We start from the raw sequence: 7388 nt of genomic DNA, 5'->3' as shown, positions 1-7388 counted from the left end.
GATTTGTGAACGGGAATTTGCTGTTTATGATATAAATATTATGAAAAAGCATTTATATGGAATGCGGAATTGCGCATTGAGAAATTAGGAGCTATTCAAAGTCAATATTCAGACTATCTCTCCCTACCTCAAAAACACAAATCAATGATTGGCTACTTTGACTAGCGAAAATGCGACTGGCGCAGAACCAAGCCATGTAGTCAGTCACGCTTCATTTAATTAGAAGTGTTACATTTTAGAACGGGGGTTATGGCGTGACTTTATTCATCTGAATGAAATCTATTTTTATTGAGTTGATAAAAGAACATTTTCAAAATGTTATTCTAAATTATCAAGGTGATTTTCACTTCATAATTCAACCTTTTGACTAGCCATTTCAACGTACCTTAAGCATTTGTACGGTGATTTATAGTTGAAACTATAGGCATCCGTATTACGAATGGATTTGAAAAATAAACGGAATCATATTCAAATAATATAATAACAGAGGTGACGAGGAATGAAATAGTTAAAATATATAGTATGAAGCTGGATTTTATGGTACTCCCTAGCGTATGTACCAGGTTAGGGTTATGCCATAATTTTATTTCGATTTTCTTTATTTTAGTTTTGTTACGAGTTCGGGGACTGTATGTGTTAGCCAAGTAAATATACCCCCTGCCCATAGTTTCAATCCCTTTACACGACTTGATGTAAAGTACCCAAACAAAATTAGTTACCTCCATATTGGTACACACACACCTCTGGAGCGCCCAATTTAATACTTTCGATATAAATTACGTAGGCGCGCAGCCGGTCAGTGGCAAATTATCTGACGCTATTGGTGTTTAGATCGCATTGACAAACAGTATGAACATTTGATACCAACGCAAAGCTCAATCATTTGTGACGTAATTTTTGGATGGTGTGTCTGTGCTAGCCAAGTAAATATACCCCCTTCCTATATGTTCCAGTCTCTTTACACAACTTGATGAAATATAGGTGAACAAAATTACTGCAGTTACCTCCATATTGGTACAGACACTTTGAATTGCCGATTTTATACCTTCGATATACTCCATATACGCGCGCAGCTGGTTAGTGGCAAATGATCCAACAATAATCTTGTTTAGATCGCATTGTCTAACAATATGGGCGTTTAATTCCAACACAAAGCCTAATCATTTCTTTCCAACAGTATCGGTACAATTCAACAGGTATAACCCTGTTTACCTCACTCTCTGCCCTACACACGCTTGCTGTTACTTGGAAGCATCCATGGAATATATATATATATCGCAGGATGACAGCGCTGACCAGGTGTGCCGCCGAAAACAGAAAGCCATTATCAAGAATACATTTATGTAGTCCCATTTGCGCTATATAACCTAATAAACATAGGCGAAAATCAAATATAGCTTCTCTAAAACTATAGGAATAGGTAAAGCTATTCTCCATAACACAATGTTATGCCTCAGTCAGTCAGTGTGACTAGGTCGGTCGAAAATCGAATTGGATGCTATATATATACAGTTTCTCAACAGAATACCAGGGGAACCCCCGAGTACACGCTGAGTAAAATCACCAAGTACTGTTGCGCAATACGTGATAACAAATGTCCGCGCACAAAAGAGGGTTCCACGATATACAGAAGCGTGTAGCAATATTACATAAAGTTGCGATTTGTACCAAGGGACATATCATCTCGCTATACAACACGAATACATTGCAATAGCCATGGCATAAAATAAACCGCAAAATTACTTTTATTTGAATTCAAAATACAACCAGACCCAAATGTCAGTGAAGCCAGCCCATAACTCAAAGATGTCAAAAACAAGATAAATTCATTAAATTTAATTTATTACGCTAACCGTACTGAGGAAAGTATTTATAAAACCTAATAAAATTGTGTCACCATTTTTCGTATGCTTCATTTTATTAAACAGTCCAGAATGCGTGTGTGACCATAAAATTTCACCCTTATCTGATTCAAGCTAAGCTACAATTTTTTAGTAATTAAACTAGAAAAATATACTGGTGAATAATATAAGCTCACGATTACGCTTGTTCAGTATCGGATAACTTTGAGTTTTATACAACTATATACGATTTATAGTACTAAGTAATTTTTCACTTTGATCTTTTGTACAAAATAAAAACAAAATATACTGGTGAGTAATATACGCTCACGATTACGCTTGTTCCTTATCGGATAACATTAAGTTTTATACAACTATATAGGATTTATAGTAATAGGTAAAATACTTTTAGACATTTGTCTGAGACATTGTAATTTGATACAGATGGCGTGTTGTTATCTAGGGATAGACATAATTAAATACTGTGTGAAATCTGCAGCTTCACGCAAGCGGCATATAAAAGAGCAGTCAATATGAGATTTTTATATTAATCTTGCAAATTATACACTTTGTCTACAACTAATATGGCGACCATTATGTAAGAATTTTTATGACACGTATCAGATTTATAGCTAAACTGAACGACAAAAGTATTGATATAGGGAAAGATGGGGACATGGGGCACAGTGGAAAATCAGCTCTCCCACTTATACTATACCCGGGATCAGGCATGTGTTTCGATGTTTACTCCGTATTTCGGTGATGTCTCCACCGAACAGACAGTATAAAATCGGCAGAAACCATCTCCATGTTTCAGACACGATGGTCTATTTAACTTCATATGATAATTTTCTTGGCCCGAGACAAATTATACATATTTATCAAAATATATCGTGTAATCTTGTTGGTTCATGATACTCTTTACAACAAAAATTCACGCCAGTGATTCCCAACCTATGTGTCGCGTCCCAAAACTGGGTCGCCTGAAAATCCTCATTGGTCGTTTATTTTTCAACCAAATCTTAGAAGTTAGAAGTGGCACTTTATAAAATATATTAACTCAATTACTCGCAGACTCGTAATAACGGGATTGAACCCCCAGCCTCTTGACCACAAAACCCGTGTAAATAATCAATGCAGAATAAATTATTGAACTGAGAATTTTTATTGTTTTAGGAAAAAACACTCAAATCTCGTTATTCTTCGTTTTGATGAAGGGGGAATACGACGCGATTTTACAATTTCCATTTCGTAAGAAGGTATGTATAGCAACAAATATAATATGGGACCGTAAAGTCGCATTTCGATTTAAAGCAAAACGTTCTAGATTTACTGAAACAGAATAAACAGAATGCCAAGTGTCAAGTAAAATTGCCTAGTTTCGGTGAATTTGTGTTTTTTACCCTGTATCAATGCTCGAAAGAAGCCTCATGAGGTTTCTCGTATCAAAAAACTAACACAAAGTCCCATAATATCAAGCCTATAAGATTTTGTATAAAAATGTCAATGCGTACCGTGGAAATAATTTCAATATATAATATGAATTGTATAATTATAATACCTAGCGCCATACTCCTATTGTAAGATACTACGTTTTAATTTGGAAACAGAAGGTTTTAATTACAATTAGGCTTACAAATACAGAATACACATAAATATCTATATCACTTTATTTAATTCAATAAAAGATATCAATTCTGTATGCCCGATGCTTTATCATGAGTCTGTACTTACAATAAAACATCTACGATAATGATTAACCAAGCGTGAAAGTGACAGCACTAAGTTCTTAATTGCAATATATAATGCGATCTAAAATATCAAATTTATTCTGTATTTTCAGGTAACGCTAATGCTCCTGGATCAGGGACGCGATCGTCGCCATTTGTCCGATGTTTTCCGACCCGACCCAACGTCAAGTTCTTTTAAAAAACCAACTTCAGATATGAATATAGCCAGTGGATGCCCCATGTTCGTTGCTCACGACACTATAAATCGAAGCTCGTATGTGAAGGAAGACACAATTTTTATTCGTGTAGTCGTGGAAACCACGGATTTGGAAATTTTTTAAATATAAGACATTGTAAATTAACGTTTTTTAACTTCCATAATTCATTTAGTTGTGCTTACAATAAAATATTTAATGATAATCAGAAATGCTCAATATCCAATCTGATTTGTGCTATTGTCAATATCGAATTAGATTTACCAAGTGATAATAAAATACAGGTGTCATCGATTAAATTATCAATGCAGGAGGTAACTACAGACTATTGTATATACAAATTTATATTCACGAAATTTGTTGCCAATACCTTTTCTTCTCGTGAACATACGAGCTATTTGCTTATATAAATCTAAATATTTTTTTATTCTTTGGTATGTCATTAATATTACTATGAAAGAGGTAATGACATGGGTTCGGCGTTGGAATGAGATGAAGATAGACGTAGGTCGTTTGGATTTTTATCATAATTAGATGTGTATATTGTACGATTTTTCATTAATTTTTTCGAATATTCTCAAACATTAAATTTTTGCTTTTTTCCATTCATTCGAACCTGTAAATTTAATGTTGGTATTTATATCAATAAAGTTACAATTGTTCCCGATATTAATTAAAAAAATATTAATAAAAAAAAAAATTCTCCCACCCTTTGGTGTGTGTTTCTGCCAGATACACGAAGAATTTAAAGGTCTAAATTATCGACTATGAGTAGTTTCGAGTTTTGACTCCGGTTCAACCTTCCTAATCTTTTTGTTTTCGAAATACAACTTTAATGCCTGCAAAAATACCAAATTTTGACCCCAACTTCACAATCCTTTTTTCCTGCGGTTGAAGTTAACCGGACAATAAACGTGCTTATCAATTTCAAATGTGTTGTGATGTTATCACGTACAAACGTTTTGTCCGACTGTTGTATACGGAATAGCATTTGCTACAGTGTATGGAATTATTGTTGTGATATTAGTTTTCTAATTGAAGTAAAATCAAACAATGTGATATGGCCCACATTTGCATTTTTATTAATTAGGCTTTAGTCTCACTATTAGTAGTTTATATGTGTTAAAGTAAATTCTGTGCTATCTAGAAAGATAGATTAAAGACTGGTATATCTTTATCAAAGTTTGCCATGGGTTGTGATGATGAGCTAGGTTTTAACTATGAACGGATTCCTTCATGTCCAAAGTCACGTATTTATAATTTCATTCTGTTAATAAATTGAATATATTGAATTTGTATTTTAAGTTTAGTAGACGGAGTGTCAAGGTCAAAAAAGATGCGTGGGAAGCTAATACATTTTAGGCACAATGGAACATATCCTGTCTAATTTTTTATACATTGAGCTAGGAGCGAGTATAGAGTCGAACCCAAGGCAGTTAGATTAGACTTAACTCGCTAACCACACGAATTACAGCTAGTGGTTGGGGAGAACAATTACGAAATTTTCTGGCAAACATATCTCTTTAAATAGTCCACAATCATAGGTTGAATGTATATGTTACAGTTGGCAGTAAAACAACTTGAATTGTTTTCATCTAAAATACTTTTAGACATTTGTATGAGACATTGTAACTTGATACAGATGGCCTGTTGTTATCTAGGGATAGACATAATTGAATACTGTGTGAAATCTGCAGGTTCACGCAAGGGGGATACAAAAGAGCAGTCAATATGAGATTTTAATATTAATCTTGCAAATTATACACTTTGTCTAAAATTAATATGGCGACCATTATGTAAGAATTTTTATGACACGTATCAGATTTATAGCTAAACTGTACGACGAAAGTATTGATATAGGGGAAGATGGGGACATGGGGCACAGTGGAAAATCAGCTCTCCCACTTATACTATACCCGGGATCAGGCATGTGTTTCGATGTTTACTCCGTATTTCGGTGATGTCTCCACCGAACAGACAGTATAAAATCGGCAGAAACCATCTCCATGTTTCAGACACGATGGTCTATTTAACTTCATATGATAATTTTCTTGGCCCAAGACAAATTATACATATTTATCAAAATATATCGTGTAATCTTGTTGGTTCATGATATCTTTACAACAAAAATTCACGCCAGTGATTCCCAACCTATGTGTCGCGTTCCAAAACTGGGTCGCCTGAAAATCCTCATGGGCCGTTTATTTTTCAACCAAATCTTAGAAGTTAGAAGTGGCACTTTATAAAATATATTAACTCAATTACTCGCAGACTCGTAATAACGGGATTGAACCCCCAGCCTCTTGACCACGAAACCCGTGTAAATAATCAATGCAGAATAAATTATTGAAAAAAGACTTTATATTTTCAGGAAAAAACACTCACATATCCCTATTCTTCGTACTCATGAAAGGAGAATACGACGCTATTTTACAATTTCCATTCCATCAGAAGGTATGTATCGCAATAAATATAATTTAGGACCGTAAAGTCAAATATCAATTTAAAGCAAAGCGTTCGAGATTACTGAAAACAACAGAATAAACAGAATGTCACGTGTCAAATAAAATTGCTGAGTTAGTTGCGAAAGAATTTGTTGTGTATCAATGCAAATCAAAAGAAGCCTCATGAGGTTTCTTGTATTAAAAAAAGCTCCCACAAAGTCCAAAAAATAAGCTTATTATTTGATTTTGTATGAAAATGCCAATGCGTACAGTGGAAATAATTTCAATAGATAATATGAATTGGTATAATTATAATACTTAGTGCCTTATTCTTGTTGTAGGCTACTGCGTATTAATTTGGAAACAAAAAGTTTTAATTACAATTAAGCTTACAAATACAGAACAAATATCTATATCTCACTATTTAATTCAATATAAGATATAATTGGTTTCGCATGCCCCTTGCGTTGTAATGAGTTTGAATTCCAAATTAAAACATCTATCATAATGATTAACCGAGCGTGAAAGAGACAGCACTAAGTTCTTAATTGCAATATATATTGCAATCTGAAATATCAAATTTATTATGTATTTTCAGGTAACGCTGATGATCCTGGATCAGGGACCGGATCGTCGGCACTTGTCGGATGTTTTCCGACCAGACCCAACGTCAAGTTCTTTCACGAAACCCACTTCAGATATGAATATAGCCAGTGGATGCCCCATGTTCGTTGCTCACGACACTATAAATCGAAGCTCGTATGTGAAGGAAGACACAATTTTTATTCGTGTAGTCGTGGAAACCACGGATTTGGAAATTTTTTAAATGTAAGACATTGTGAATTAACGTTTTTTAACTTCCATAATTCATTTAGTTGTGCTTACAATAAAATATTTAATGATAATCAGAAATGCTCAATATCCAATCTGATTTGTGCTATTGTCAATATTGAATTAGATTTACCAAGTGATAATAAAATACCGGTGGCATCGATTAAATTAACAATGCAGGAGGTAACTACAGACTATTGTATATACAAATTTATATTCACGAAATTTGTTGCCAATACCTTTTTTTCTCGTGACCATACGAGCTATTTGCTTATGTATAAATCTAAATATTTTTTTATTCTTTGGTATGTCATTAATATTACTATG

At 33.9% G+C, this 7388-nt stretch overlaps 2 long non-coding RNA genes across 2 annotated transcripts in view; both read right to left on the bottom strand.

Moving 5' to 3' along the window:
- Positions 1-7388, bottom strand: part of LOC120334922 (uncharacterized) — a 105826-nt gene that overhangs the window by 23921 nt on the left and 74517 nt on the right. The gene's annotated exons all lie outside the window — the stretch shown is intronic.
- Positions 1-7388, bottom strand: part of LOC120334917 (uncharacterized) — an 82664-nt gene that overhangs the window by 32776 nt on the left and 42500 nt on the right. The window lies entirely within an intron of this gene.

The sequence above is a fragment of the Styela clava genome, chromosome 1 (genome assembly GCF_964204865.1).
Source record: "Styela clava chromosome 1, kaStyClav1.hap1.2, whole genome shotgun sequence".
NCBI lineage: Eukaryota > Metazoa > Chordata > Ascidiacea > Stolidobranchia > Styelidae > Styela > Styela clava.
The sequence above is the reverse complement of the archived record's forward strand: the minus strand, read 5'-3'. Positions and strand labels throughout refer to the sequence as shown.